General features: G+C 39.3%; 2 long non-coding RNA genes across 2 annotated transcripts in view; one reads left to right on the top strand and one right to left on the bottom strand.

Moving 5' to 3' along the window:
* The window catches only part of LOC308257279, a 330605-nt gene that overhangs the window by 97627 nt on the left and 211415 nt on the right, over positions 1-21563 (bottom strand). The window lies entirely within an intron of this gene.
* The window catches only part of LOC308257280, a 61309-nt gene that overhangs the window by 4562 nt on the left and 35184 nt on the right, over positions 1-21563 (top strand). Inside the window, exon 2 of the long non-coding RNA XR_013961549.1 lies at positions 15986-16057. This is a non-coding gene — a long non-coding RNA (uncharacterized lncRNA). The remainder of the gene's footprint in view (positions 1-15985; positions 16058-21563) is intronic.

Genomic DNA, 21563 nt, shown 5'->3' with positions numbered 1-21563 from the left:
TACACTGAGATGACCAGAGCTGAAATATGTCCTGTCCGCTCATCACTGTGCTCCCTGAATAGACTTCATCGGGGTTAGGAGGGGAACAGACTCTCCAAGTTTAAATTACAACAGGTGATCTGCAGATGAGAATGGGAGAGTTTATCAGAATCTTGTGGTATGCTTATGGAACTAGGAAGAAATACAGTTTATTTATGCTGTGAGAATCATCAGTCTTTCTGAGAAGCTACAGGGAGCCTTCAGCTGCTTCTCAAACACATCTGAGAATTCTATTTCCCCATAAACTTTGATATGCACCATTTTTAAAAGCCATTTTGGCAGGACATTATATAGCTAAGAAAATACAATGCAATGGATAAAGCTAAAAAAGAGGATATTTCAACAATGAAAAAAATGTTGCAAGTATAATTTAGTAAGAAGCTTTGCCCTGAGAAGACCTTCCTTACAAAACCTCTTTCTAACAGGCTTTATGTGACCAACAGATGAAATAAAAAAATTTGATCATCACTACTATCTCCCTAACCAGCCCAAACAAGTAAACACTCTTATGTTGCCCTTCTTAAAATTCAGAAAGTAAAGGCACATCACCTGGATTCAGGTAAGTGTAGCATATTGTAACCAACCTGCTTTTCATAATTTTTCATTAATGGCTGATAAGAAATCTTTGGGAGTAGGCTAATCATGTTAACTATTCATATAAACACATAGATTTGACCTGTATATAACTCACAAGTGTAGGTATATTAAACATTTAAAAAGTAGGATGAATGAATGGTCTTTGCAAAAACATTTTCTATATTTTACATTTAAAATAATATGCTATTTTATACTTTTTAATTTTGCCCAAAGAGAAAATAAGAGAATAGTAAATATACTGACTTTTAAAATACAAGTCACAATCTATGAAATCAGAGGTAATTTTGAAAGAGTAATATCTATCTTTCGCACATTTTAGCTGTCAGGAACAAGAAAAGACCCATGAATTTATAACAGAACAGAATAATTTTAAGACTTTATTTTAGCTATGACAATATCACAAGTTTTGAAGTAAAGCAACTGGCCATTTTCCTATTTCCCACCAAAGGGGCTCACAAATATAAGCGAGATTTTTATTTTATTTTTTTAAATATATTTTTATTGATTTTTTACAGAGAGGAAGGGAGAGGGATAGAGAATTAGAAACATCAATGAGAGAGAAACATCGATCAGCCACCTCCTGCAAAATCCCTACTGGGTATGTGCCACCCTTGAGTCCGCAGGCTGACGCTCTATCCACTGAGCCAAACCGGTTAGGGTAAGATTTTTATTTTTTATTGAAGAAAATAGAGGTCTCACCGACAAATATGAAACCTCAGCAATTTTCATGAAATTATGGAGGTGAAAAAACATAGGGCATCTTTGACCCACTCATCAGCCAGTAGCAACCTATCAAACTTGGTGAAAAGGGAAGCTTTGTTCTGTATGCAGGATGAGGAAAAATAGGTTTACAGTTGTTTGCATGGAAAATAATACAATAATAAATAATAATATAAGAATAAACTCTGTGTTTCACAGATGTACTCACAACTGTAAACCTACTTTTGCTCCACCCTGTATTTGAGGAGAAGGTAATGGGACACAAGGATTGTCACAAGCTCTGACATTGTGATGTTTTGACAGAACCTGAAAAAAAAAAAAAAAAAAAAACCACCAGTGACTTCCACAAATTTGACAGTCTCTATTTACCAGCTGTACTGAGCTAAAGGTATTTCCATGGTCAACATCCACGTGTAGAAGTTTGGAAAAGAAGCTATTCTGCCAGCAGCCACTGGCTGCCTGAATGAACACAGGATGGAGAGGTTCTGCAGACATGCAGAGAAAGCTGTCTGGACCTCTCCTGCTCTCTCTCCTCACACAGAGTTTCATACTTAGCTTCTCTACATTAAATGTTTCTGAGACTGGCAAGGAAAATAATCGCAATGAGTATACTTGTACGCATGAACTATGCATTCCATCAAATGAATGAGCGATTTCTTTTTTTCTCAGCATTTTGAGAACAGTTTTCTATTTCTTCAGATTTCTGTTTTGAACTACAGAGAATTCACAAACCATTTAATGATCTTCCCATTGAGGTTATTTATTTTCTGTTTATTTACAGTTTTTACCTTTGTCTTTACCATCCTGTTATTTGAATATGATGTATTTAGAAGTAGGTTTTTTTTTTTCTTTTTCACCTTGTGGTTTTATTTATCCAGCTTAAGAAATGGTTTTTATCAAGTCAAGATAATAGTCAACTATTTTTTAATATTGCCTGTCATCCATCTTCTCTAGTCTCTTTTCCTGAAACTTCTACTAGATGCATATTAATCCAGCCATTCTTTTATCCATGATGCTTCTCCCCTGAATAATATACATTAAGAGCCATTCTTCTCAGTTATCACTTTACTACTCCACTAGGCTGAATTTACAGGGTTACTTTGGCTCTTGTGTTGAAAACATGTTGCAGAAAATATGTTAATCAGGAGTCCAGTGAGCAGACTCTCACAGTGGTTCAGGTGAGAAGTGATGGCAAGTGGAGGAAGGGATCATATTCTGGGTCTATTTTGAATGCAGGGCAGCATAATTCCCTAACAGATTGGGTGAGATATAAGGGGAAAAAGAATCAAGAATAATATTGAGATTTTGACCTGAACAACTATAAAAATGGAATTGCCATGAACTGAGATGGGAAAGGGTATGATGAAATTCAATGTCAGATGTCGGGTTTGAAAGTCTTTTAAACATCCATTTGGAGATATCGAGTAAGCAAGAGAAAAGAGGAAAAAAAAATGAAAGATGGTATATTTTTAAACCAACTATATAGCGAACACAGAAACCCACCAGATACAAACTCTAAGGACACATATATGCTAAAAATAAAAGGATGGAGAGAAATAAATCATATATATACACACACACACAGTGCTGTGGTAGTTATAGTAATATCAGAAAAAATAGACTTTGGAATAAGAAGCTGTACTGCATAATGATTAAATAATTCTTCCAGAAGACATAAAAATTCTAAATGGTATATATCCAAAAACAGAGCAGCAAAACATAAAAGGCATGAACTGACAGATCTGAAAGCATAACTAGACAGACCTAGAATTATACATAGTTTTCTTCCACTCTTCTGTCAGTGATTTGAAAGAAAAGTTAAGCAGGAAATCATTAACCTGATAAAGTATACCTAAAAAAATTCTACAGGTCACATTGACCTACTGATGAGAGACTGAATGATTTCTCCCTGTGATTAAACACAGCCCAGTTCTCTCTTGCCCCTTTTATTCGGTATCATAGTGGAAGACTGTGAAGGTATATTTTATGTGTCAACTTGACTGTGCCAAAGGATGTCCAGATAGCTGGTAAGTCATTATTGCTGAGAGTGTCTGTGAGGATGTCATGAGAAGAGATAAGGATTTAAATCAGTAAACTGAGTAAAGGTTATTACACTCATCAATGCAAGTGGGTATCACCCAGTCCACTAAGGACATGAACAAAACAAAGACAAAAGAAGGGCAAATCTGCTCTCTCAGCTTAAGCTGAGATATTCATTTCCTGCCCTTGTACTTTGGCACTCCTGGTTCTCAGACCAGTACTTATACCACTGGGCCTCTGATTCTCAGGCCTTCAGTCTCAGGCTAATTTACAAGCTGGGTTCTACAGCTTGCAGATGGTAGATTTTGTAACTTCTTGGCCTCAATAACCACATGAGCCAATTCCAATATATAATAAATTTCATATATCTATATTTATGTCTATATCTAATCTCCTATTGTTCTGTTTCAGAAATAGACCTACAAAAATATCTTCAAATAACATTGGTAAACATGAAAAAGCAATTTATTACAAGACCTAGACAGTGAAATAAGACAAGAAAAATAAGTAAAATGGATAGAGATTGTCAAGGAAGCACACAAAAATCTCAGATAAGGTTATATCTGTAGAAAATCCTAGAGTTTATTATAAACTCCTAGGACTAATAAGTGAGTTTAGCAAGGACACAATTACAAAGTCCATATACAAAAGTAAATGTTGTTCTCATATGCCAGTAAAGAAACAACTGAAATTTGATGTTTAAATATATATGTACACATTAATAACAGAGAGAGAAAGAGAGGAAATGACAGAGAGAAAACTAGAAATAGTTAAGTTTAAATCTAACAAAGATATGTCCAGGATCTTTACACCAAAAACTACAGAATAGTGATGAAATAAATAAATGGATGCATAAATAACTAGAAAGATATACCATGTTTACAGATAGGAAGACTCAATATTTGTTAAAAAGATTTACTCTATTCAACTTTATCTATTGACATCACTATGCCAGTAAGATACAAGAATTTCTTGATAGATATTAATGTGCTGATTCTGAAATTTATTCAAAAGGCAAATGAACAAAAATAACCAAAATAATTCTAAAAAAGAAAAACATTTGTGGACTCAAAATGTCTAGTTTTAAGACTTATAAAGCTATAATACTCAAGTAGTATGGTATTTTTTAAAATATATTTTTATTGATTTCAGAAAGAAAGGGAGAGAGAGAGATAGAAACATCAATGATGAGAGAGAATCACTGATTAGCTGCTTCCTGCATACCCCACCCTGGGGATCAAGCTGAAACCTGGGCATGTGCCCAGACCAGGAATCGAACTGTGACTTCCTGGTTCATAGGTCAGTGCTTAATCACTGAACCACACCGGATGGGCAAGGTAGTATGGTACTGACAGATAATAAGCATTTATAGATAAATGGAACAGAATATAAGCCCCAGAAATAGACCTACAAAAATATCTTCAACATTGGCAAATACGAAAATAATTCAATTTATTACAAAATGGACAATCTTTCCAACATGTGATCCTGGAAAGTTGAACCTGCATTTGCAAAAAAATAAAAATAAAAAAGTAGATACATACCTCACACTTGATAAAAAAATAAATTAAGATGGATCATATACCCAAATATAAGACAGAAAAGCATAAAATATCTGGTAATATGGAAGAAAATATGTGTGATCTTGGGTTTGGTAATGAATTTATATATATATATATATATATATATATATATATATATATATATCCAACATTAAGAACCATAAAAAAGCAAACTCATAAATTGGGCTTCTCAAAATGAAAAATTTTGCTCTTCACAAAACTATGGTAAAAATTTAGAAATAGAAACTTTTGCTGGGAGAGAAACCTTTGAAAACCACATATAAGCTAAAGGATTGGAATCCAGAATACATAAAAAAAAATCTCAAAACTCAATAATATAAAACAAACAGCCCCATTAATAAATGAGCCGAACCTTTCATCACAAAAGATATGCAAATGGAAAATAAGTATAAGAACAGATGCTTCATGTTATTTGCTCTTTTGGAAATTATATGTCCTTAAGAGTACTTCTTTAGCTACTCCTTTCTGTAAGAATTTTTATACTGGCTCTATTTAAATTCGTATTTATTTCTGGTTACTTGATATATAATAGCTAATAAAAAGCCAGGTTAGATACATGTATCCTTCAATACACAAATAGCTTCACAGGCAAATTATAACCAAGAATTTAACTGATTAGTATAGCCCTGTATTTTATCTGACCAAACAAACCAGCCTCCCCATTAATATGTGCCATAGCCGTTCTAACATTCCTTTGGAGTTCTCTGTGATGTCAACACCACTGTGATAAATTAAGTTGCTTTGATGATGAATCATAACTAAATCTTATCTCACCAGGTAGTTGTAGTGCTCTAGAGAATTTCAATATTCTCAAGAAAGACATTGAATTTGTTTTGTATTCTTGACTATGAAAAACAAATCCTGCCTATCTTCCATGTTCACAATCATAAAGAAAGAATCAGCCACATTTCTCAAAGCAGACAAGTAATTTTTAGCTGTTGGATTTCCTGCAGAGTGACAGCTACATCTGCCTCCGGCAGAGCCATCAATGCAACTACTTTGTTCAAGCCATCACAGCCAATAGTTAGTCTCTAGGGTCCATCTCTTTATCTCACAGCAAATTGGTGCAGATAAATACTTTCACTTCCATTTTTTTCTTCAAAAAATGTCTACATTTCTTATTGATCTCCAGCAGTTTACTACAGTTTAATATTTACTGTTAGGAAGAGTATGAACAATTGTAAAGTTTAAGTGACCAATTAAAATTGCTTAGATGATACATTTGCCTGACATCTGAGCTTTTCATGTGATCCCTTCTTTTCAATTATGGATCCAGTTGTAGTTGTGGAGTATACACAGCATTTTTAAAAACTTCCTTGCTCTTAATCTGGGTCTCATCAAACTCTCATACCTTCTACCACAGTATTTTTCTACCTTCAAGTTTCAGTTTCAGCCCTCTGGTGCTGCCTTCCTGTTTTCAATCAGATGCTGCATATTTTATTCAGCATTAAAATCAAATATTTGCCAAAGATTTCTTCTTCCTTAGCAGATCATTCAACTTTAATTGTTGTAGATGACATTGGATTCCTTTTGGGGGACAGAACAATACTTTTTGTTTAGAACATTACTCTTACTTTCAGTGTTTTTCTTTCTCTTCCTTCCTTCCTTTTTTTTTTTTTTTTAATAGTATCTATCCTAATAGGTGTGAGGTGCTACCTCATTTTAGTTTTGATTTGTATTTCTCAATGATTAGTGACTGTCTTTCCCCTTTTGAATTATCTTCTCAACCTTGTCAGATACATTGACCAGATATAAGTGTTTTATTGCTGGTCTTTCTACTCTATTCCATAGGCTATATAGGTCTGTATGTATGCCAGTACCTCACCTTTTTTAATACTATAGCATTGTAATAAGTTTTGAAACCAGGAAGTGTGAAAACTCCAACCTTGGTTTTTGTTTGTTTGTTTGTTTGTTTGTTTATTTCTTGTGTTTTGGTTATTTGGAGTCCCTTGAGATTCCATGTGACTCTTAGGATGGTTTCTTCTATTTCTGCTAAAAAAAATATTATTGAGATTTTGATAGAAATTCTTGACTAAATTCTGTCCATCTCTTAGCAATTCTGGTTGACAGTTAAATTACTTTTTTTTCATACTTTCTAAGTTTTTTTTTCCTCATATATTTATATTTCTTATATGTATGAAGGATTTCCTCAACTTTTTGTTCTAACCCTTCTTTTGTTTGCATATATACATAATTTTGAAGATATCATTTATTTTTAAAGAGCTTTTTCTTATATTCAAGTGAATCTTTTCTCATAGATTTTCTTTATTTTTAGTGGGAACATAAACTTGAATCTCTATTAAAATGTTAGTTTGATGTAATTAAAACTTGTCTTGGGCATTCTGAAGGATCCATTTCCTGGATTATTTTCATAGTTCTCTGACAATATTTCCTTCAATGCCTAGTGAACTTGGATTATTCTTATCAAAAAATGACACAAGACAAACTTCGGTTGGGAACTGTGGATGGGAGAAAATACAGAGGTCCACTAGATATAAAGTGGAGTCATGAAGTTAAATCAATATAGATATTGTGAATCTGGCAAATTATTTCCAATTATTTAATACTAGAGGCCTAGTGCATGAAATTCGTGCATGGGGGGGGGGCAGTCTCTCAGCCCGACCTGCACCCTCTCCAATCTGGGAGCCCTCAGGGATGTTCAACTGCCAATTTAGGCCTGATCCCACAGAGATCACGCCTAAAATGGCAGTTGGACATCCCTCTCACAATCCGGGACCTCTGGCTCCTAACCGCTCACCTGCCTGCCTGCCCTAACCACTCTGCCTGCTGGCCTGATCCCCCTAACTGCCCTCCTCTGCTAGCCTGGTCACCCCTAACTGCCCTCCCCTGCCAGCCTGGTCACTCTTATTAACTTTTTTTGTAATCTTATCCCCTTCACACACAATTGTATTTGACTTCCTTATTGGCTTCTCCCTCTCACACAATTTTTCTCTCTCCTTTATGTAACACTTTTTCCTACTGACTCATCATTTATAAACTTTTCTTTCCTCCTTATTTCCTACTTCTGTTTCATCATCCTTCTTCCCATCTTTCTCCTACCCTTCCTCCCTCCCCACATTCCTTCTTTCCTTTATCTTTACCCCTGCCCTCCCTCCCCTTTTCCTTCCTTCTCACCTTAATTTTTTCTTCACTTCTTCCCTCGGACCTGCTTTGCTCCCTCCCCCATTTCTTCCTTCTTCCCATTCTCCTTTTAAGCTCTACTGGCTCCCCTTTAAAACTTTTCTTCCCTCCCTCTTTCTCTCTCATCCACATCCTTCTCTACTTACTTCCACTGTTTTAATATCTATCCACCTGCCTAATTATTCATTATCATTTATCTTTTTTTTTCTTTTCTGACTCCTACTTTTAAAATCTGTCCCCAATACACAACTATACTTGATTTTCATTATAGCTCCTACAGTTCATTCACACATACTCTTTCCTTCTTTAACTCTGCTTTCTACTGACTCCTTTATAAAGTTCTTCCTCCCCTCCTTCCCTTCTTAAAGCTTCTGTTGGGAGGGCATTAACCCCCAGCCCAGGGCTCAGCCCCAGCCAGGTGTTCGCCGCCCCCCTCCCCCTTCCCAGCCTCCCCACCGCTGTTCTGCTCCCATTCCCTGCCCGGGATGCCCAGCCCAGCAAGGCTGGCCGAGGCCCGTGCAGCCCGGGTGCAGCTGCTGCAAAGCAGGAGCGCCTCCGCCCAGAAGGCCTTGGACCGTCCTCAACTCCATCCTGGACCATGGATGCCTCCCCGCCAATGGCCAACACCGCCCTCCTCTTGCATCTGGGCAGGCCTCCCTGCTCTGTGCTGCCTGCGCCCTGCCCCTCACAGGCTGCACCTGCTCCGCCCCACCCTCCTGTGGTCGCCACCCACTTCCACATGCAGTTTCCTTCCCTTTTCCATTCCTGTTCCTATTGTATCCTATATCCTACCCTGGGCCTTGCAGCTGCCTGAGCAGAGGACAGGGTTGCAGCCTGCTGATCCGGTTGTGATGTGATGCTATAATGGACAAATTTGCATATTTCTCTATTATTAGATTAGACCAGAGGCCTGGTGCACAAAATTCATGCACGGCCGGGGAGGTGTCCCTCAGCCCAGCCTGTACCCTCTCCAATCCAGGACCCCTTGGGGGATGTCTGACTGCTGGTTTAGGCCCGATCCCAGCAGTCAGACACCCCTCTTGCAATCCAGGACCACTGGCTCTTTACCACTCACCTGCCTGCCTGCCTGCCTGCCTAATGCCCCTAACTGCTCCCCTGCCTGCCTGATCACCCCTACCTGCCTCTGCATGCCTGGTTGCCCCTAACGACCCTCCTTGCCGTCCTGGTTGCCCCCAATGTGCATACAGCTGCGGTCCCTCAGCCTGGCCTGTGCCCTCTCACAGTTCAGGAGCCCTCAGGGGATGTCCTCAGGGGAGCGGGCCTAAGCCAGCAGTCAGACATCCTTCGTTCTCCTACGGAGGTGGGAGAGGTTCCTGCCACCACTGCTGCACTTGCCAGCTGTGAGCCCAGCTCAGGACTTCTGGCTGAGTGGCACTCCCCTTGTGGAAGTGCACTGATCACCAGGGAGCAGCTCCTGCATTGAGCGTCTGCCCCCTGGTGATCAGTGTGTCATAGTGACTGGTCGTTCCACCATTTGGTCGATTTGCATATTAGCCTTTTATTATATAGGAGGGACTGACAGAGGTCAGAGGGGAGGGGGGTGGACATAGACAAAAGTGTGGTGATGGCCAGAATTGGAGGGGCTGGGTGGAGGAGGGTAAAGGGGGGGAAATGGGAGGCATCTATAACAGTGACAACAATAGAATAAAAACAACAATGATATACCACTACACTACACACCTATTAGGGAAAAAAAGATACATTATGAACTATGAATTAACTACTTTGATAAAATTAAAAAATTTAAAAAGAAAGAATTTTGTCCAGAAAGGAGTGTTATAGAAATGTGTTTTTTTTTTTAATTTAATTTTTATTTTTATGGTAAAGCTAAGGAAGCTTCAGAGCCCCTGTGAGGGCTGGATTTGTTCTGGGAAAGAAAGCAAGCAAGTTGCAACCAACATCATTTTGGATAACCTGCCTGAAATGATTTAAAAGAGAAAGGGACAGATTCCCCAAGCAGACAGTTATTTGTAATTTATTTTCTTATTTTAAATAAAGTCATTTTTGAACCTTATTAAACCCCCCTCCCCCTAAAATTAGTCCTTCAGGGTCAGTAAACTTTAAGCCTCACAAAACCTGTTTTAGTCCCTGAGGGTTAAGGTCCCCAAAGGAGTTCAGATTCATTCATTATATTTACACTGAGTGTAAATGATCTCTGAACACATAATAATCTGGCCACTCAGTGTATATCCTATATAATAAAAGGCTAGTATGCAAATTGTCCCCTCAACCAGGAGTTCGACCAGCAGGCAGGACAGCCAACAGCCGTCCATGTCCCCTCCCCCTGGCCAGGCTGGCTGGACCCCACCCATGCACGAATTCATGCACCAGACCTCTAATATATATATATATATATATATATATATATATATATATATATATATACACACACACACACACACACACACACACACACACACACACACTAGAGGCCTGGTGCAGGAAATTCATGCACTGGGGGGCAGGGTGTGTGTCCCTCAGCCCAACCTGCACCCTCTCCAATCTGGAACCCTTCTGGGGATGTCCAACTGCCTGTTTAGGCCCGATCCCACAGGGTGCCCAGTCCTCAGGGATCGGGCCTAAACAGGCAGTCAGACATCCCTTTCACAATCCAGGACTAAACAGGCAGTCAGACATCCCTTTCACAATCCAGGACTAAACAGGCAGTCAGACATCCCTTTCACAATCCAGGACTGCTGGCTCCCAACTGCTCACCTGCCTGCCTGCTTGCCCCTGACCGCTTCTGCCTGCCAGCCTGATCACTCCCTAACCACTCCCCTGCCAGCCTGATCAATGCCTAACTGCTCCCCTGCCAGCCCGATCGTCCCCAACTGCCCTCCCCTGACAACCTGGTCACCCCCAAATGCCCTCCCCTGCATATTCCCTCTTTATTAGATAGGGTGGTTGTTTTTTTTTAACATATTGGACAGCCCTAACTGGTTTGGCTCAGTGGATGGAGCATCAGCCTGCAGACTCAAGGGTCCCAGGTTTGATTCCAGTCAAGGGCATGTACCTTGGTTGGGGGCACATACCCAATGGGGAGTGTGCAGGAGGCAGCTGATAGATGTTTCTCTCTCATAGATGTTTCTAGTTCTCTATCCCCTTCCCTTCCTCTCTGTAAAAAGTCAATAAAATATAAGATTCCTCCATATCTGCCTGGCTGGTGTGACTCAGTGGTTGAGACCCCAGGCTGCCGCAGCTGGGAGGGGATCGCGCAGTGGGGGTGCGGCACCCCTGCCAGGCTGAGACCCCAGCCCAGGCTGCTGCCACTGGCAGGGAATTGTACGGTGGGCAGTGAATTTGTTTTTGTTTTTTATAAAGGGTCAGGAGGGACTCTGGGCAGCATTCTGCCAGGCCGCCTACTCTGCAGGCTGTCAGCGGCAGCCCTTTCTGAGACTGGGGGACTCTGGCGGGGCTGAGAGGACTGGGCGCCACCATCTTGTGGCTATGGGCGCCACCATTTTTGTCGCGGAGTGACTGTTTATTTGCATATTACTCTTTTATTAGATAGGATATATACATACACACTGAGTTGCCAGATTATTATGTGTTCAGAGATAATAATAATAATATGGCCACTCAGTGTATTTGCTCCATTTAATTCTTGTTCTAGAGGGAGAGTGAGGACAGTTTTTTACTCAGTAATTTTTATAGTAAGAATTGTATTGGAACCTGCGCCTTCTTCGGCTGTTTACAGGTTTACCTTACCAGGAACTCACAGAGACTTCAAGCTCTTTGAAGATAGGGACAGAGCTGTATTGTGTTTCTATAATACAGGCACAAAGTTAATACAACTTTTATAAATATTTGTTGAAGAAACGATAAATTTCAATGCCATGAGGCATTACTTTCCCTTCTGCTCCATCTCTTTATTGAGACTTTTGTGCAAAGCATAAGGCTGAGGGGATGAGCAGGTAGAGTGGAGTAAAGTTGCTTTTTCCAAACCCGAGATCCCATACTTTGAGTTTACATAGTAGATGCATTTCTGAATGACATTTTGAATTGGGTATAATAGATTTTGCTAATATCAACCCCCTTTACTCATAGAGGTTGTTTTTAATGATGTTTAAACGTTTCGTACTATGAGGTGCAAAATATTTTGCTTATTTCAAGAATCTTTGCACATTCTGTAGTAAAGTGAATTATCAACATAGTAAGTCTATTTTGGGGGGTCTGCTTAAAATGGGGCACACCAGTACTAAATTCGGTCCTAACAATGACTAATTCGCACACCATGTGTGGAGTTAGGTGGCTATTGGACATAACCATATTTTTGGTCCCTTTGCTCCCACAGCACCTGCTTCAACCAGAGGCAGTGACTTGACCCTCCATGACCTCTTTGTCATGGCAACGGCATCTACTGCCTGAGGCCTTGGCAGTCAGCTGGGCATTGACCTTCCCAAGATGGAGGCAACACTGACAAATACGCATCAGGGGTGGGGTCCTGCCGGCAGAGGTGGGGCAGGGAGGCACACAGGGAGAGCTTTCCCGCAGGCCAGCTGAACCCGACAGAGTGGCGCCAACAGCTTCCCTCCTCCTCTCCTCTCCTCCAGTGCCGGCAGGCTGATGGCTGAGGGGAGCGGCAGCCACTGGTGAGGCCGGGTGCGGGCTAGCGAGGGTGGGGAGCCTGAGGCGCTGGTCCCAGCTGGGTGGGCAGGCACTTCTTCCCAGGGTTTCGGAGGGTGTTGGGGGCTGGAAAAGAGGGAGGCTGCCCCCTCCCCCACTGCTGGTTGGGATGTTGTAAAGGAGGGGTGACACGCCACCAAGAGCTGCCCCGCCCCGCCCCTGGGAGCCACGAGCTGCGAGCTGTCCACCGGGAGCCAGGGGAGCCGCTAGTCGCCCGACTTTTCACAGCACTGAGGACATTGGGCAAGCTAGAGGATGTACACATGGTGATCGTTCTAGTGAGAGACACTGCCTAGCCTGGATCACTTTTCCAGCTCCACATTTGTGTCACAAAAGCAGTTATTTTAAAATCTGATCCACTGCCTCAGTCCTACCCCCTAGATTTGAATTTTCTGTGCCGGGAGCCGGGAGCCACCCTGCCCCGCTGCTGGGAGCCACGAGCCACCCTGCCCCACTGCCAAGCCGCCTCGCCGCCGGGAGCCACTGCTCATGGGGGCAGGGACTGAGAGGTGCTCAATGCACCTCATGGTGACCGGTCGTCCATCTGGTCGTTGCGGTCATTATGGACACTGGCCTTTTATAATGTAGATTATGCATGATAAGTTCGGTTCAACAAAAATGTCATAAGAATAAGATATATATAGATATTAAAACTATGAGCTATCTATTTGACAAAAAAATATTTTCCAGACCCTTATCCAGCATTTTATAAAGAAATAAAGCACAGATAAACTAAAAACCTAAATGTACAAAATACTAGAATATAATTTTATACTACTGAATTAGGGATGACCTTCTTAAAGAAAAGAAAATACTCATAAAATTAAATTCTACATGACAAAGGTCACTAGGAAGATAAATTAAAGACAAGAAACAGACTGAAAAATTGTTGACATCTGTAATAATAAAAGCATAATATGCAAATTGACCAAATGGCCAAACAGCAGAATGACCATCTGGATGTTCTTCTGGACAAAGCTGGGGCTACAAGGGCCAAGGCAGCCGTGGCTGTGAAGGCCCATTCTTGCACAAATTTTGTGCATAGGGCCTCTAGTATTGAATATATCAAAGATAAAAATGTTAAAATCCTATAAAAATTTTAAATATTCTCTATATATGTGTATATTTATATTATATATGTATATATATCATGAATAAGAAGAAATACAAATAGGCAAAGCATGTGCATATGTTATCTCAGAAGAAATGTAAACAGCTAGTAAAATATTAAAAACAGACCCATCCTTAGTACTAACTTGTAAAATAAAATAAAAATGTATAAGATTAATAATATCAAATTATGGCAACAATGTGGGGAAACTGGCACTCGACATACCTGTTTAAGCTTGTTCTTTACAGCATAATGTTAGCTAATAACTTAAGAAAACAAAATATTTGTCATTGAGCAAAGGCTAAATAAATGATAGTATATAATGATATAAGTACAAAGTAGCTACGAAGTGAATAAGCTAAAATATATTAATAGATTTTTATGTGAAAAAATCTCTAAATCTAATTGCTAAAATAAAAATAATATGTTTAATCCCATTTATGAAATGAAGACACAGCAAAGATAATGTGTGTGTATGTGTGTGTATATGTGTGTACATGAGTATGAGAGCACCAAAGGATTTTGGAATTCTGCACACTTCCCTCTTAGACTTGAGAAGGGTAGATAGGAGTGCTTTCTATTCGTTGTCTTGCCTCCTTTTATAGTAGGAATGCATTAGAATGTAATTTGTTTAATAAAATAAAATAAAACCCTTTCCACGATTATTTGAATAAATTTTGTCAGAGTATATATATTTGTGGTATTTCAAAATGTTAATGGAAGCACTGTTCTTTTCTTCCATCTGTTAGAGAATTACATTAATCAGTGAAAGACATTACTCCACAGAGCATTTTAAATTCATGTGCTCTTTGGAAATGAGGTGAAAAAATAACGAGGTACCAGTTTCTGAATTATACTTCTTATCAGTTTCTGAATTACACATCTTATTTATATGTCTAAATTGTCTCCGTATTAATATTTATTCAAAATTCAGGAACAGTAAATGTTAATCATTCAGACTTCTGTCTCTGATTTTATGATTGTTTCACCTATGCTGAATGAATATTATTACTGCATCTGAAGGAATGGCTTAAATATAAATCATAGTTTTCTACAAAACTGCAAGAGATAATGTCCTTACCAGTAAGATATCTACACTTTTTATGACACAACATTTGACACCTAAAGGTTCCATTTTTATGAGACAATATTTGTTGCGAACTGCAAATGAATCTTTTCTCTCAAAGATCAGTTAGCATTTAGATTTACTCAGTTAATCTGCAACCATTTATTAAGTGTCAACTATGCCAGGCGCCCTTCTATCTAAGTGTATAGGCTACAACTCTGAAGTGGTAAATAGGATTCTGGCCACAGCATCTATTGTCTAGTGTGTGTGGGCGGTGAGACAATGAAAAATAATAAGCACTAGAAAATCATAATTTTGATATTGTCTATGATGTGTGATCTTTAAATGAGCCAGGATGTATAAATCTAAATAAGTTCATGAAAGGCCTGTGAGGGGCAGAAAGTACAGGTTAGAAACTGTGACTCTTTGAGTCATTACCTGAAGAAATTAGGTGAATATTTATTTTCTATGTATCTGATTTATAGAATATATTGACTTATTGTTTTACTAGAGGCCTGATGCATGAAATTCGTTCAAGAGTAGGCCTTCTGTCCCCTGGCTATGGGCACTGGCTTCCCTCTGGCCACCGGCAGGCACCCAGAACCTGGGCAGCACTGGCTTTGACCGGAAGGTTGTCCGGAAGGACGTCTGGTCTAATTAGCATATTATGCTTTTATTATTATAGATAGACTAAGGACACTGTGAATTAAAAGAGTCCTAGTTTTTTTGAGATGGCAATAAGTCTGGCTAAAAATTTCAGTTTCCTAATCACCCATACAGCTAGGTGTAGCCATGTGACAGAGTTTGGGCCAATGAGATGAAAGAGCAGGCTTATCCATCACAGGAATCAGCAGGCATTCAATTTTGCCTTTCTCTATTCTGGGGTGGTTAATTTTATTAACTGACTTGTGTGGGACACAGGGTGCAGGACATTTGGTAGGGTGTTTTGGGGTGAGATCAACATTTGTTCCAGTAAAGTACAACAGATTGAATTACAGTTCTTATCAGTTTCTGAATTACACATCTTATTTATATGTCTAGATTGGAAGCATGAAGATGGGCCTCATCCAACCATTGCAGAGTCTGAAGAGAACAAGATTCATCCTCCCCCAAGTAAGAGAAAATTCTTTATCACACTGCCCTAAGACTTCACCAAGGAAATCTATATCAGGAATAAAGAATTCCAGTGGGAGGTTCTCTCTCTCTCTCTCTCTCTCTCTCTCTCCCTCTCTCTCTCATATATTATATCAACTCTCTTGGCTAAAGAATGTACACCAGGATCACATTATTTTGGCATTTATCAAGCTATGCTTTAGCATTTTTCCATCAGCTTACAAAGAGGAAACTTCTAAGAAACAATTCTAGAACACTCATTGCTTTTCTTCATATTAGGACCAAAGGTGTTGATGATCCTGTTGTTTGCAAGTCACTAAGCTTCTTCCTGATAGGAACCCCTGGGAATATTTTCTCTCGGATTCATAGACAGAAATAGCTGTGCTGTCCTGACCAAACCTTCTCTTAGGAAGTTCCTGAGCTTCAAGGCAACTGAATTGTTTACTCCATCATCAGCTTCTAAGAAACAAAGTGTAAATTTCTGAAAGCCAGTGAGATACTAAACTTACAAATGATTTCATCCTATACTTTTAAGCCTTACTATTTTTTCCACGTTTGCTCATTACTCACTTTAACCTGGTTGTTATATTCTATTATATAAGAAAATATACATTTCCATTTCCATAAAACCCCTTCGAACCAAAACTATGTTAAAAGGGCAAATGATAAAGAGAAGATAATAATTAGCCTGAAGGAATAATTGCTATGATCATCCTTTAGTTACTGACTAAAGGAATTAGGGGAGAGGATGGTCCCACATCTCCTAAACGCACGTCACTAATCAGTGTGGAAATAGGCACTTCCTCTATGTCAGCATAGTCTCATCTGGCAGCACCAACATCATGTGAGAATCTGATAGAAACATAGAAATGTGGACCTCACTCTGGGCTCTATAGAACCTCAACTGCAACCGGTTGCACAAATGACTCCCATGCATCTAAGTCACCTAGTTTGGGGCTTGGACAAGGTGTGCCCTGATATTTTTCCAGTGCTTCCCATAATATTCTAGAAACTGCAACTAAGGAAAAACACATTTGCCCTGCTGCAAATCCCTTAATGCGCACAGACACAGGACAGAGGTTAGATGGAGTGGTGAAGTATAACAAATTTGCAAAATAGTGCAAAGGGAAAATAGAGCAAACTTTAAATCGCTAATAATCCATTGCTTACAATGGATAAGTGCTATTTTATGTTTTTTACTGGATTTATTTCATTGAATCTTTCTATGTGCCAGATTCCATAAATATCCTCTAGTTTTATGAAAGTAAAAGAAAAACGGAATGATGAAGTGCCCTGTCTTGAGATTTCACAATTTGTGGAAACCTTGATTCCAAAGTGCTGAGCCCCTTTCCAGCATATGTGGAAGATAGACAGCCTCTTCCTAATTGACAGGGATAATTGGATTTTAATCATTTGCAGATGCCATACTCAGCATATTCTGACACAGAATCTTATTAATAAGCACAATGTTAGTTTTTAAAAGTGTGCATATTTCAGGAATTGAAAGTGTGTCCTTTACATATTTTGAGGTCAGGAAACAAAATTTCTGGATCCACTTATCTTACACAGTTGAGGCTCTGTCGTAATTTTTTTTTTTTACTTTTGCTTACTATCTATCTTGAGCTGTTGTATTAGATATAGTTACCTAAGACTCATTTCTCTCTAACAATCCAAATCTCCACAGAGTGCTCTCCTAATGAGGACTTTATACTTTTATTATTAATGTTACTTTTGGTCCTGCCAGTAGTTTATATCAAAACTGAATTTCATTTTTTGGGAAGGGGGGTCACTAACGTTACTCAAGTCTAATATGATACATCCAAAAATATATTGAGGACTTTTTGAGAAATGTCTCTGAAATTAGCATTGTAAAAGGCCCATAATTTTCACTGCATGTCAGTATAAACCAAAGCTATGTGTATACCATGCTTCTTATTTTCATTTCATATATTATACGGTTTCAAAGCATTTTATTGCATACATGTAGCATAACTTTTTTTCCTTTTTGTTTTTTACCATTTACAGTGACCTGTCATTATGATTAATACTCTTGATGTTAAAATTTTGTTCACATTCTTCTTTATGTCTTTGGGTTTGCTTTCTTAAAACAGAATCGCTATGTAAATAGCATCTACATTTCCAAGCCTTTTAATAGCTAGCAAAATCACTCTTCAGAAATATTGCATGAAATGTCACTGCTACATAGAGTTTACCTAAATGACAACTATTACTGAGTGGTGTGTGTGTGTGTGTGTTTTTACATTTTTGACTAATTTAAAAATGTATGTCATTTGCACTTGCATTTCTTTGGTTTTTAATGAGGGCACATTATTGTAAACATATTTTAGACCTATTTATATACTTTCCTTTTTAAAAAAAATATGGACTGCCTCACGAATTTGCATGTCATCCTTGCTTAGGGGTCATGCTAATCTTCTCTGTATCGTTCCAATTTAATATGTGCCCCGGCAGCGAGCACTATGTCCTTTTGTTAATTGTTGAAGATATTATAGCATATCATTTTAAATATTTTTCTTTTAAAAATCATAACTCAATTCTAATCCTTCATTTCTAAATGACTGTGAAGAGACCTCCATTATATCTCCTCTCTTCCTGGCATCCAAGTTTCTAGACATGATTAGCTTCATGATATGTAAGACACAAATAAATTGTAAATGACTATGCAACTGAGGTCATGAGTCCAAATATGCCATTGTACTTTTTAGCAAGGGACATATAAATGTTCATCATCACATCCAGTTTGCCAAGCAAATAGACCAAAATAGTTAGAATATAATTAAACATGTATGAGTTAGATAGTGGCATAGCAGTCCCTTCTAGATTGGTGGAGGTAAACATGGCCAATCTAAATTTACCTTTGCCAATGTTTATTTACCTATTAGTTCATTCTCTGGCAGTCAGTAAGTAATTGGCATAAAATTAGGAAAAAGAAAGAGAGATATTCCAAAACCCCGGTCTCTTCCATGGAATTAGGGGAGTGTGCAGGCAGATAGCTGAATACAGTGACTGCATTCTCTCCAACACAGAGCCATGCTTTTAAATAGCAGATTCTGGCAGAAAGTTTATCTGGGCCCAGTCTAACTATGTCATGACGACTTTGGAGTAAAAATTGGGATGGATGGGGAAACAGGCAGTCTGTGGACCTTAATCCAAAAAAAAAAAAAAAATGAAGTCCTCTCCTCTGTGAGATCTGTCTTCTCAGGTCACTTTCAATTGCCAAATAGAAAAACTGATGCATTAACTCAGAAAAACACTAAACCAAAAAAACACCCCAAAACTCCTACTTGGAATAATATGTAATAAATGATATTTGGTCAAGCAGGTCTGGGTGTTGCTGCAAAGATGTTTTTAGATGAGATTAATGTTTAAATCAGGAGAGTTTGAATAAAGCAAATTACTCTCCATAATGTTTGTGATCTCATCCATTTGGTTGAAGGTGTTAAGGAAAAGAGAACTCCCACCCCAGAGAAAGAGGGCTACACCAGAAGAACATTTTCAAACTCTACCTGCAGTACCAAATCTTCGGGGGTTTTTGGCCAGTTTTCTCTCCCTTTCTCTCCCTCTTTCTGTCTCCCTTCCTTTCTCTCCCCAACACACACACACACACACACACACACACACACACACCCTGTTGGATTTGTTTCTCTGGTGAACCCTCGCTGCTATTACTATATAAATATTATTTCTAACCCAATTGATCTATTGACTTAATGTAATTCCAGTAAAAATATTGCCAGGGTGCATGTGTGTGAGTGCATAATTGAAAAACATATATTAAAATTTATGAGAAGGTTCAAAGGACTTAGAACAAGAGAACAAGGTGAAGGAATTTTTCTTAAACTTTATCAAGAATTAATGTGTCATTTTTATGAATTAGGATAATGTAATATTAGGACAAGGATAAGCAAATGGATGGAAAAATAAAGAGCCCCAAAAGGGACAAATCCCAAATTGAGATTTGATTAATGACAAACCCGGATTTGCAGGTGAGCAGGGAAATATGGTGTGTACAATGAATGATATTGGGTCAATTCAGAATCCACATGGAAAACTAAAACTGGATTTAAACCTATCTCAAAATGAATGCTTATATATTAAAATTCAGAAACAACATTTTCAAAGACAATATAGAAACACAGCTTTATGACCTATGATAGGAAAGGACTTCTTAAATAAGGATAAATACAATTCACATGAAGACATTTACATACATTAAAATAAAGGACTTTGGCTTCTGAGGAACTCAGAAATAATATCTTTTAGTAGAGCCATTGTCATTATTAACCAACAACATGTATAATATATCTGACAAATAGAATAATATTTGTCTTTTGATTTTGAAGTCTGTCCCTTCTTGAAGAGCAGTTATTCAAGAAAAATTGAAGAGCAAGAGGGTGAAGACATGGCAGAGCCAGCAGGACAGTGACTTCCCTCTTCCCATGGCAGGGTGTCCAGGCAGCCGCCAGGCCAATGCCAGGTGAAGGGAAACAACTTTTGAGAAATTATGAAATATACTGAACTGATATAAATCCTGGAATTGAAGAAAAATCGTTTCTTCTGCTGAAACTATAGGTAACTGGTAGATGAACTGGAAATGATTATAGAAAAATAGAGACACACCCTGCTGGTACTTGGAGTTCTGCTCCAGCTAATAATTACTTATATATATTGGCAAATAGATTTCCAGAGATGCAGCTTCCTATGAGTTTAGAGAGGAAGTACTATACCCACAAATGAAGTAACCAGAATCTATGCTAACTGGTCCATTACATAGCCATACATATATCAACTAGAGGCCTGGTGCACAAAATTCGTGCACTTGGCGGGGGGGGGGGGGGTCCCTCAGCCCAGCCTGCACCCTCTCACAGTCCAGGAGCCCTCGGGGGATGTCCAACTGTCAGTTGGACATCCCTAGCGCTGCCACGGAAGCAGGAGAGGCTCCCGCCACCACTGCTGTGCTCACCAGCCATGAACCCTGTCTGAACAGTGCTCCCACTGTGGGAGTGCACTGACCACCAGGGGCAGCTCCTGCATTGAGCGTCTGCCCCCTGGTGGTCAGCGTGCATCATAGCGACCAGTCTTTTCACTGTCGGGCCTAAACCAGCTCTCCAACATCCCTCGAGGGGTCGCGGATTGCAAGAGGGTACAGGCCATGCCCAGGGACCCCACCAGTACATGACCAGGCTGGGGAGGGATGTGGGAGATTGGCCAGCCAGGGAGGAACAGAGGGAGGGCTCCAGGGCCTGTCTGGCCCATCTGGCTCAGTCCCAATTGGCTGGACCCCAGCAGCAAGCTAACCTACTGGTCAGAGAGTCTGTCCCTTGGTGGTCAGTGCACATCATAGCGAGCAGTTGAGCAGCCTTAGCATATCATTAGCATATTACATTTTGATGGGTTGAACAGCTGACCGGACGACCAGACACTTAGCATATTAGGCTTTTATTATATAGGATGGATCAGCACAAATATCTATTCTTCTAAAAGC

Source organism: Plecotus auritus (assembly GCF_963455305.1).
Source record: "Plecotus auritus genome assembly, chromosome: 8".
NCBI classification, from domain to species: domain Eukaryota; kingdom Metazoa; phylum Chordata; class Mammalia; order Chiroptera; family Vespertilionidae; genus Plecotus; species Plecotus auritus.
This window is presented reverse-complemented; position numbering and strand designations above follow the sequence as displayed.